We start from the raw sequence: 12,535 nt of genomic DNA on the forward strand, positions 1-12,535 counted from the left end.
TCTGAAACACCTGGGGAAGCCTTGCTAAAGCGACCAATTCCCAGATCTTAGCCCAGATGTTCAGAGTCAGACACTCTGGAGGTGGTTTTTACAAGCTCACTCAGACAAATCTGCACATGAAAATTTGAGAATATTGTCTTAAACTTACTCACATTAACAGATTGTAACCAGTTTAAACACTAGTACAGTGGCGACAGCATTATTTCTGTCAGAATTCCACCTGAGCAATTAGGCTCCTGTGTGAGCCTCCTTTTTCCTGATTATTGGCACAGGGCAAGAGTCACACAGCATGAGCGTGGCTCCATGCTCAGGTGGCTTGGAGAGTGGGATCACCAGTGCTTTTTAAATAGGTTCTCACAGACTTTCTTGCTTATTTTGACTGTAACTTTGTTTGATGCTGCCGAGCAAGATTGTGCATATAACTACAGCCTACAGCTTTACATTTCTTGCTCTAGAGCAGTGGTTCTCAACCTTCTGGCCCTTTAAATACAGTTCCTCATGTTGTGACCCAACCATAAAATTATTTTCGTTGCTACTTCATAACTGTAGTGTTGCTACTGTTATGAATCATAATGTAAATATCTGATATGCAGGATGGTCTTAAGCAACCCCTGTGAAAGGGTCGTTCGACCACCAAAGGGGTTGCGACCCACAGGTTGAGAACCGCTGCTAAGAGGGATTTGTTGTAGAGGCACCAGCCAGAAAAGAGACGAGAGAATAATGCTGAGGCCATCTTCAGGGAAAGTGGCTCAGAGAAGGGAGGGAAGGAAGGATGCAGATGGCAGGTTGGGGCAAGGAGGATAAAATACAACACAAAAGAGACAGCAAAAACATGACATCAGCACAGGGTTCACATTACAACATAAGGATTTATATGAAAAAGGTAATCTCAAGAAATAGAAATAATTATTATGTTATCATGATTTGAAAAAATAGGCATTTATCTGGTATTACTTCTACCTATTTTCTTCTCTCTCCACTCCTCACCACTAGCCCCAAACAGATACTTCTGTTTTATGAAAACAAAATTTTTAAAATCCTGACTTGATCTTCATTGTTGTCTTGTAAATTCCAGATCGCTTTCTCAGTCACAAACACATTGCTATCTGTGGTTAAGTGGGAAACTACTGAAATGAAAAAAAAAAGTATAATTAGATAGGAATAGGATTCACAAGAATAAAAATAGGAATGACATAATTTGACCTGTGAAAATGGATTGTGGCTATATCAATACCTGACTGTATTTTAGATTAAATATTTAGATTTCCATTTTCCCTTCTTAATTAAAAACAAAACCAAAACCAAAAAAGGCACACCCCTGCACCTCTCTACCTTAGGCATTTACAGGTTTCACACCAACCTCACCTGAGTTGATGCTCAGAACAGTCATGCAGAGCAGGGAGGGAGTCCTTATCTCAGTTGGGCAGATGGGGAACCTAATAGCCAAAAAGATTAAGTGACCCACTGGATACTTTCAGATCAGTAAGTGGAAGAAGGAGCATTCCAGCCCATTTTTCTGGTCCACAGTTCAATAACCTGTTCTCAAATATGCCGTCTTTTCTCTTGTCTTAATATTCAGGAGAAGATAGATATTCAAACTGCTTTTTACTGGAACATCCATTATGTGTTGGTCTGTTTATTGGAACAAAACAGAAATTGTGCTCTAATTTGTGGAATCTTGATTCAGGAAATTCAAAGACGTGAAGGTAAAAATTAGCAAAAAATTTGAGTTGCCCTTTCTTCCTCTCATTTTTTTCTATAGGTGTCTCAGGTCAGTTGAGGACAGATGCCCTTTCTTCTCCTTCTCTTTGGCTTTGTGGAGGGCCTATCCTTCCTACGGGCCCTTAGGCCTGGGAAACGCAGTAAAGACTGGACGTGCTCAGCTTCCGAGGCTTTATTGCCAAGGTTGTAAAAGCAGGTGAGGCATCACCCCCTCCACCGGTAGTCAGTGGGAGATTATAGAGGATCAGAATATTTAAAGACGTTTCTTGGGGTTTTAGAAAAAGTGGAGAGGAAAATGTCTTAATATAAGTGAGTAGAATCAATAGGAAAAGCTTGGGTTCTAGCAGCCCAACCAATTAAGTCCACTTGCCTTCACTCTATCAAAGGACTCCTGATGGAGGGAGGAAGAGAGGATGGTGGAGGCATTGGGGCATTTGGCAGAGGAAGCAGTGAGTTGGCTGCCCCCTCAGTCAGCGTGCCTTGGGGGAGTGGGGCACAGCGACACCTACTGAAAGCAAAACTGAGGCTTGGGTTCATGCCACACATGCTGGACTCCCTCAAAAGACATTTTCAACTGACAGCCGAAGCAACCACAACAAGTACATCACAGTGATTTTCTTACTCCACATCTTGAATGGTAGAGCCATTTTGTTACTAAGCAACAAAAAGGCTAAGGGTTTGTGAGGTCTGTATGCACAATCTAGCAAGACAGTTCTAAAACGCAGACCTGAAGAAGTGTGCTAATCTACCAAGAAGCTGGTTGCAGAAGACAGTTTTGGTACGAGTTTGTTCTGGAGGCTTCCTGCAGGCTCTTTTCACTCTGTCTGACTTAACCGTATGGTGGCCTCATATAAGCTCTTGAAAACCAAGTGACTTTACTCAGTGTCCTCCTAACTGTGGCTCCTTTGCAGGTGTGTGTGTGTGTGTGTGTGTGTGTGTGTTTCTGTCTGTCTGTCTGTCTATACACATGCATGTGTGAGCCTGACAGTAGTATGTGGGAGGAGATTGTCAGTCTCCCATATCTGGGTAAGGCCTCATCACCTGGTGACGAGACTAGTTTCCACAAGGCACAGTTAATAACTTAATTTCTCCAGTGTCAGGAAGCTTGCCTCTGAACTAGTGCTTGGTATTCATTGCGTAAAGGACCATATGAAACATTATGCTGCAGGAAGACTTCAAAGGAGTTTCATTGTTGAGATTCCTAAAGGGACAGTCTCTTAAATAGTTTCTTAATTATGAAACTATTTTTCAGACCCACTTTACTCTTTGGTATGTGAAGTAAGTGTGTGTACTGATTACATATGGCGAAATTGAAAATTGGATGTTGCTGGAGCTGTAGTTGCCTATGTTTCTGAGTGAGTGCCGTCCATCTCAGATGGGAGGCTAGGGAGCTGGGTGTACCCTTTGCATATGTGTCTGGCATGTGTTGGGTGATGTGGGATGATGGAGGCAGTTGTAGGTGTTTGGCAGTTTGGCCCTTTGGGAAACACACCTGGAAACAACCTAGTTGAATTATCCTCAGTAGCTGTTTATGTGTGTGTAAATGCCTAATGCCTGAGTAAGAAAAAAAAGAGCCTTAAGTAATTTCTGAAGACCTTCTTCCTTTTTCTCTGGAACATGTAACCCAATCATATCCTATGTCATATGTGTTCAAGGTAATCAATACTATATTTTATCACTTCCAATGAAAATATTCGATTTTTGCCTAGAGTTATTGAGAAGAGAAAGGTATATATAAATTGAACATAAGCAAAATTCTATATAAATGAATATCATTTTAAGAACAAGATCTATATAATAAAATAAGTATCTAACATAGTCAGAAGTCTATACTAATGCTAATTGTTAAGGTGGACATAATGAATTACCTGGTACATTGAAAATAAATCAACAGGCACATTTTTGTTATGAGAAATATTGCTGTTTCTATGTGACATTTATACTAGCAGCTGTATTTGAAATCCTAATCAAAGTTCAGTTTTGTTTAGGCAATGTGATGATTTCTCAAATTTGGAGTTTTATGACATTTTAGTTGTGGTTGATGATGACTATCGGTGCTTGTCTGGAAATGGGTCTGCCAGGTCACAGGACTACTGTCGGGCAGGAAGGATCTATAGAGGTTGCCTGGGGTACCCTAAGCTCCACCCCCAAACAACTCATGTTATAGGTGAAGAAATAAAAATCCAGAGAGATGGATTCCCCTACCTAAGGTCACATAGCATGTTAGTGAGTGAACCAGGAATCAGGCTTCCAGGCATGGTCAGCCTGGTTCACCGCTGCATCAGTAGTGAGCACTTCCCCTAGGGACCCTGATGAGTCCTGAGGAAGGCACCTCTTTCTCCCTAGGGCCTCCACAGGTTGCAGTGCCCCTTCTTTAAGTGGATCTTAGTTGGTAGCAACACCTGGCCCAGGAATGAGGGGGAAGCAGGAAGTAAGAGGAGAAAGGATGGGAGGGGGATGTTGATCATGGAAGAGTGTATTGTGTCTCTAAAGTGAGATGGACTTTCTTTTGTGACCTGCAAAGGCTCTCTGATGGCCAAAATGCTTTGAGCAGCAGATGGCATCATTTGAATATGCATTCAGCCTTTCAGTGTGGTGCCTTTCAGAAACAATACAAATTGGGATGAAGAACTCTGATTTCATTTCTGTTTGAATGCATACAGAGGCAGGAACTTGGGTCTGCCTATGAATTTTTGCCTTTTATTCTTATAAGCTTCTTACCAAGAGCAAACCACATGACATCATACATATAGAGGAAAGTATCTATACTTGTCACTCTGAAAAATAATTGTTACATGATAAGACATTTTAACATAAAAATTTCATAAAACTAAATTTCAGGGTTTGTTTTTCTTTCAGCTTCAATGGCTATCTCTGTGATTAGTGAGTTACTTCTACTGAGCCCCTTAGAGAACTCATAAATATTGATAAAAACGGTTTAAATGTCTATATATCTGAAAGCTAACATAATTTTTCTTCAGCTACATAAGGTAGATATGAGATAAATATTCTATTTGTTGAAAGAATAAATGGATGAATGAGGGGATGCTACATTAACAGAGATTGAGCTACTTTAAGAAAACATTTAGCAACATTAGTTTGACATTATTTGGTAGACACAGTAAGGTACAGTATGCATTGCTAACCTCATTAAGTTCCAAATAAAACTCTATACTTTACACCATTTCTACAAGAGGTTTTATTAGATTTCCTTAACTGGTGTCATATTTTTTGGCCAGGGCATTTTTAACCAGCTTCACATAAATAAAGTTCTATTTTGTCACCATGTCATAGTAAAATAAACTGCTTGTACTATGCATCCCAGCCAAAGCCAGAGCAGACGGGGAAAGGATATAAATGTGTCAGTATTCGGGGAGAGAAAACACATAAATGCACATGGCGACTCTTAACTCTGAGGCTCAGCATGATCCTAATTCATTTGGGTGACATTTAGAAAGCTACTCCCAACATAAATAATATGTATATAGTGGGGGGTATCTCTGACAGACACAGAGTTGAAAAAAAATGGCCTGAAAGAATGCCCATCAGATTTTACAGGTGCTCGGAACCTTAATGTACAGTGATGGATGACCTTTTTGCGAAGGTTGACATAACGTTGAATGGAATGTTTTGTTTATATCTGGTACGACTTTATTGACCAGCACCAAAGGGTAGGACCAAGCTTGGTTTTGAACTACCTCTACTTTTTTCATTTTGTGGAAACTGTTTCTATGTCCCACCCCGTCACAGGCAACAGTTCTTAAGTTGTTTCACAGATATCATTCCACAAGATGGATTACCCTCTTTAAAAATAGTCTTAGGCCTAAGTATTCATTACCAGAGGTGAAATTGTTGATGGGTAAATGTGAAAAATTAAGTAGAGAAGGATTTTTACTACATTTATCACACACCTTTAATCTTGGTTTGTCATCTCTAATGTGCCCACAGTTAAAATTCCCATGATTAATGGTGAGTTGCTACTGAGAGTGCCTATAGATAAAAATCACAAAACTCAGAAATATAAGAGACCAACAAGGCAACCAAGCCACCTGAATGATAGCTTAGACTTGTCCTCATGGTGCTCTTTCCCATGTGGATGGAAATAGTTATAATGAAAAATAGGGAAAACTTTTAGTATCAATCCAAGTGATAATTTCCTTTCATCACTTAGTAGGAAATTGCCATTATACAAAAGTAATCCCTTTGGGAAATTTTTCTAAGTACTTAGCCATTATCCCTCATTATTTTAGGGTTATGTCATTATTATAACCTCTCAATGCTGTGCATTCTTCTTTGTTGATGGTTATACCTTTCAATTTATTTATTTTTTTCCATCTTCAGTCACTTTTAATTATTTTGCTCATTTACTCATTCAATAAGTATTTTTGAATGCCTACATTGTACAAAGTTTTAAGGAGGGCAAAAAGGTGCATTAGGCAAGGAACTTTCAAATGGCTCATAAAGTAGTAGATAAAACAGGTGCAAAAATGCCCCCAATATAAGGTAGAATGAGATCCATCTCTTTAGAAAGTTACAGATAGAGTTGGGAGGTACAGATGCAGAAATAATCATTAGTTCTTACTGGAGGGCCCTGGAAAGACTTTCTAGAATAGGCCTTAAAGGATGCCTAGAATTCTAGCCTTCCGGGGACAGGATGAAGTAGAAAAAAGGGATTACAGGCACAAGGAAAATGAAGACATCTACAGATGAAGGGAAGGAAGTGAGAAGTGAAGAAATCAGAAAATAATGGAAACATAAGTTGGGACCAGATCAGCAAGGACCTTGAGAAGCCTGGCCAAAGATTTCAGGCTTTCTTCCATAGTCAGTAGGTAGGAATTTGAAGTCTTTAGCAGAAACCAACTTGATCAGAACTGTACTAAGGAAGAGCTCTCTAGGATGAGGTGAAGGGTGAAGAGACCAAAGGTGACAGGGCTAGTAGGGAGGCCTTGAGGAGAGAGTATTCCTGTTAAAAACAAAACAAAACAAAACAAAAAAAAAACGTGGAGAAAGTGGGGGCAGTGGAGTACAAACATGAGGTGGTGCTCACATAAGAGGAACAGAGGCAATTTTTACTGGGGATGATGCATCAAGATAAACTTTCAAGGTTTCAGCCAGTGCCTGGGAGAGTCAGTAATAATGCGAGCACATTCAGAAGAAATGGAATGACAAGTTCAGTATTGGACACCAGAATAACGTGGTTCTACAGAGTCATATTGCATCTGTCTTTGAACCTTGAATTTCTAACAAAGTATGGATGCTGAATAAAGTCAGAAAGTTACTTAACAAGCAAATTGCCCATGTGAAGTATACAGTAGATAGTTGGAAAGTCAAGTAGTTCATAATTCATTTTCTCTCTTCACAATGTTTATACATAGTATACACTTAAGCATGTATTTATTATCTACTAAGTTTTATTTTTTAATCTTATAAGTGGTTAAAATGCAGAAATAGTAAATTACTATTTTTGAATAAATGTCTATATTACTATGTTAATTTCCAAAGTGATAGATTTATATCCTCTCTTTTCAGTTAATACTGAACATATTATTTGAAATATATGGTCTTATGATGAGAAAATTTTTATACTAAAAAATTGTGCCAAAATTAGTTTCTGCCAGTAAAGAACATTAACTTTAAGCCATTTACTTGCAACCTGAAATAAAGAAAATTATCTAAAAGTGTTTACTTCTTTAGTTGTGTCATCTATTGAATATTAGAGTAGGCACAGATTCGCATTTTTCAGTTTGAAGCTAAGCACTTACAATTTTTCGTATGTTGTTTTGTTCTATTTTGACTTTTCCTTATCATTGCATATTCCAGATTTTATATATGCTTTAAGATTTGTGACTTGATTTTATCAGCTGTTTATGTCATGTTCATATTTAATGTGGATCTTAGGGTTACAAAACAGAAATATGAATGCCATCTTTGTTATTTAGCCCAGCCTGCCATTTATACCAAATAGCCCAGAAGTAGTGAGCTACATTGACATGAAATTCAAAAGTTGATGATTAAGAAACATCTTAAAGTTCAGGCACATTGCTGATTAGTAATAGCTTATAGTATGTCTTGTTATCATTAACCAAATATTTCCTAACATTCAACCCCTGATAAGCAAAAGCAGTGTTTAGACATGGACCATAGCACAGGCAACTGATACTTCAAAACTAAATAGGTACAAGTAAAGATAGAATAGCAAAATGATAAAAATCAAATTCCATAATACCACTGAAGGATCCAGAGAACACTGAGTAGCCACAGCTTGATGATAGATGAGTAACCAGATCTAAATGTTCTGTAAATACCCAGTCATTTGAGCGAAGTCTTCTTAAATATCCTGTTTTTCATACCTGAAACATGACAACTTGAAGACTAAGCCCACACTATGGAAAGTATGTTTTTTTTTGCCCAAGAATCATGTAAATATAGGAATCTTTAAGAACATCAACTAGTAGGCAACTCTCCCCCCCAAAAAAAAATAAAAATAGAGAGATGCTCTACTTCCTATTTCATTATCTGTACTGCCAAGAACTGAAAGGATGGAGACAATCTTTCATTTCACTGTGATCCTCTTTTTTTTTTTTGGCTCATGTTTACCCTGCATTCATTGTACCTGAAGCCAGACTACCTGAAGCTTAGGCAAAAATGAAGCCATTGCAAGATTCTCCTGCCCAGGCTATATATAACCAGTGAATAATTCTGTGAGGTTCCAGAATGCAGAGTCATAGCTGCTGAAATCTCTGGATACCCCCCAAAACTTACAATCTGAAGCTCTGAGTTGATTCATGTTTGTGTGTAGAACACTGCTGTATATCCACAATGGTAGGTCAAGATTGACCTCTCAGTTATGTACTTTCTTTGTCGGAGAGACCAGGCTCCTACAGCCATCTATTTCCCCAGTAGGGAAATATAGGCTAACACATGGCATTGAGTAAGTATGTTTGGTGTGCCTGGGTTTCATTCACTCATTTGTTTATTTTTTCCACTGATTTATTCTCTCATTCATTCATCCATTCACTCACTCACTCACTCATTTATTTATTTATTTATAAAAAGATTAACAGAATTTATTATCTTAGACACTAAAGTCAGAAGATGAAAAAAAATCCTTATCCTCGTTCAGTAGGACACATACAAATCAACAGCTATGTGATACACTGTGATTACTTCTAAAATCCTAATAGGGTAGGATTAAGAAAAGGTTTACAGTGTAAATCAATGACTCCAAAATGCTGTTGCCTAAACCATGCCTATTCAGGATGAAGTCATTGGTGGTGTGAAATAAGAAAAGTAAAGAGTACATCTTCATAAAATTAATTTTAATTAAGTCAAAGGACTCATTTTAAAGATGTGTCCTTCCTACTTCTGTACTATTAAAACCTTTCTTTCATGAAATAATGGTGAGAGTAGAAAAGTACAAATTTTTTTTCTTGCTTGGCAAAATAAAAACTTGGCAATTCTTTGTTACTTCTCAAGATTAAAAAGAAATTTACTGGCATGAGAAATGTTATAGTTTGAGGACCACCAATATTTGAGGTGGCCTTTTTCTTAGGTTTACCTAGTTTCCAAATCCTGATAACCATTAGAATCTAGTAAATCCAGTTTATTTTTTCCAAAGGCAAGAGTACCTGAAAATGTAATTAGCTTTAATTAGGGTAAAGTGTCTTCACAAATAATTTTTCATAGGCAAAGTTATCACATTTCCTAGTCACGTCCTCTTGTGAACTCCTGGCATTCAACCATGCTTTACCACAAAATTGACCCTAGTTCAGCATTAGAGACAGAACAATGTGTAGCATGGACTAATGTCTGCTTCAATGAGATATATTTCTGCAATACATAGATCTGTTTGTGCTTCCACTATAATCATAAAAAAAACCTCCAAATTCATCTGCCTCATTGATAAAGAATCACAGAACTTAATGAGGTTTCCTAACACCTACCACTCACCTGAAAGGCAAGTTTCCTCACTGATCCACATCCCTGGCAGAACTCTGGAGGGTCAGGAGTCTCACTTCCAGGACACTATTGTCTACAGGTAGGGAGAAAATGCCCAGACAAAGGGCCAGGCACCACAGCCCCACTTCCTCTGGGTCCTGGGCATATCCAGTAAAGAACAGAGATTAAGAGCAATAAATATTTCCTGAATATTTTTACTCTGCATTAGTATCAAAATGCCAATTGTTACCCGACCCCACAGCAGAGTATTTGAAAACAATGTGAGCATGTACAGTGATATGTAAGCATTAAAATAAAATATTCTACTATTTTATAAGCACAGACATAGTTAGTTTATTTGTGCAAATTTCAGACTCATTCCTTCAAAGAGATTGGCTTTGTCCCTATTTCTAGAAAGAAAATAGTAGCAAGCAGTTGGCATTGTTTGCCTTTTTCTTGCTATTAAATAAAAACCACAGCTCAGCTGGACAGGTTTGCAGTGGCTGAAATTTAAGTAGAACTAGCGTATTTTCTTAATATATCATGATGTGCTTAAAATTTAGAATTGCAAAGTGTCAGAGGTGACGGACTTTTAAAGCTAGCTTTACAGTTAATTTAAGTTTCAAGAAAGACTTTTTTATTCAATCATGGCACTTTGGGATATTTTAGAGGTCAAGTAAACTGTTCTTTCATTTTATGTTTTAGGAAACTCAGGTTTAGAAAACATAATTTTTTCAAGAAGGCCTAACCAGCTCTAGACTATATCATTTCAATAGCAATTGAAATGCTTCATGTTTTTACATTTTAATTGTTTGTTTAATTCTTTGCAAAAACTATGTTTCTTGCACACATAGAACAGGTCTATGGATAAGGAAAGCCCCATTTCCTTTATTTACTCCCGTGACATGGCCAGGGTAATTGACAGGTTTTATGCATCGGTTAATAGGGAGCTTGGGATTTTGAGATAAAGAGTGTTGCAATGATTCAAAGACAGTGCCATTATTATATTGCTTAACCCCTGTTTCTGAACACAATTATTCATAGGCTATTTATCTTCATAATAATTATTTCTTTCTTTTTTTAATGGCAAGAAAGAAGTCAAATTATTGCTCTTTATGTGTAATTTTGTGGCTTAGTCACCAAAACATTGCCTCTGAGACAGATAGAGAAGGCTGCCTCCATAGGGGGTGGTAGATGGGATTGACTTTTGATCGCTTCCTTTTTCCTTCTGGAGGTTCAAGGGCAGGGAGTGCGCACAGTGTGGTTCCTGCAACCATAGCTAGGAAATCTGGGAGTTAGCTTACGGAGCTTTGCATTTGGACTCCTGTTGTGGGGAAGCGTGGACTGTATATTCCTCACTACTTGGTTGGAATACCCTGCCACACTCTGTCTCCAAAATGCAGTCACACTGGGAGGCTTAGGCTTCAATGGATGAATTTGGGGAGGGGCTACAGTACAATCCATAACAAGCTAATAACGTTTGTTGATAAATTACTGGACAAACTAAATGTTGTTTTTCTACTGCAATGCATGAGACATGGCTTTATATCTTGAAGCAAATTCTGTGGTCCAAGGTTTCCCCAAATGTGTTCTATGGGATACTCTCAAGATACTCTGTGAAAACAGGATTTACTACATACTACATCCCTGTCTTGGAGAGTCAGGTTATACATCAGCATATTAAAGTTTCTGAGATATACTTCAGAAAAGAAAGCTGTTTTCCTATATTTAACCTGGAATCCCATGTTACATCCACATATTGGATACAGAACCTTCTCTCTCTCTCTCTCTAAATATATATACGTATGCGTATATTTGTGTGTGTATAAAAACACACATCAGTAGATGTCCTTAAAGAAACCCATTGCCCTGACTGGTCTGGCTCAGTGGATAGAGCGTCGGCCTGTGGACTGAAGGATCCCAGGTTTGATTCCGGTCAAGGGTATGTACCTTGGTTGCGGGCACATCCCCAGTCGGGGGAATGCAGGAGGCAGCTGATCGATGTTTCTCTCTCATCGATGTTTTTAACTCTCTATCCCTCTTTCTCTCCCTTCCTCTCTGTAAAAAATAAATAAAATACATTTATAAAAAAGAAACCCATTGCTTCTTCTTCCTTAAAGGAGCCCACTGCTGTCAATTTGTGTCTATTTTCCCACTTTGGGAAGTGCTTCAACCCATGCAGTGGGGCAATATTCGGTGTTGGGGGAAGATTTCTAGTTTATCCTGTTTTTCATTTGTATCTTAACTCAACTCCAGACTCTCAGACATGGGAATCTGGAAATGGACATTAAACTGAAAATTGGTATCATGGCAATAACAATAAAAACAAGTTATTTAACTAAGGTAAAAATTACATAAATATGGAAATAACTGTAGAAAGGAGAAGTACTTTGGGTATGGAGCCTGGGGGGGATGAGGGATGATAGAAAGGGAAGGGTAGAAGCTAGAAAATTCCTGAGAAAGATAAGGAGCTCATGCGAAAGATGATTTAACCTTTATTGTGGTTTAATGCTTATTAAATCTGTTTGGCTTACAAACTTGTTCACTTTTTAATTAACTTATTTTAATGCATGACATAAATTTAAAAGCTTCATTGAAATACCTACAAATATTGGTAACAGTGAATAAAAGGCATGGATTCTGGTAAGTGTCCACCACCAGAATCAGGAAGAGAATGAAGACAATTGCATAGATGACTGTAAGTCAAGATAAAAGGTTCTTACATTATATGGCAAAAGATGAGGTAAGGTTTTTGAAACTGCCTGAAAGTAGGTGCTTTTGATTGTGGTGACTGAGACAAGACATTGTTTTTCCTGAGTGAAACTCTCAAGGAAGAGAGCTGGATTGGTAGACACTGGCCTTTTAAAGAATCTAC

The 12,535-nt window shown here is 38.0% G+C and overlaps 1 protein-coding gene across 1 annotated transcript in view; it reads left to right on the forward strand.

The window, feature by feature from the left end:
- The first annotated feature begins 1,577 nt into the window (after positions 1-1,577).
- The window catches only part of SLC25A21 (solute carrier family 25 (mitochondrial oxoadipate carrier), member 21), a 271,929-nt gene continuing 260,971 nt past the window's right edge, over positions 1,578-12,535 (forward strand). The window contains exon 1 of the mRNA XM_006752691.2: positions 1,578-1,706. The gene's annotated coding sequence lies outside the window, so the exon portion shown is untranslated. The remainder of the gene's footprint in view (positions 1,707-12,535) is intronic.

Source organism: Myotis davidii, unplaced genomic scaffold, assembly GCF_000327345.1.
Source record: "Myotis davidii unplaced genomic scaffold, ASM32734v1 scaffold730, whole genome shotgun sequence".
Classification (NCBI taxonomy): domain Eukaryota; kingdom Metazoa; phylum Chordata; class Mammalia; order Chiroptera; family Vespertilionidae; genus Myotis; species Myotis davidii.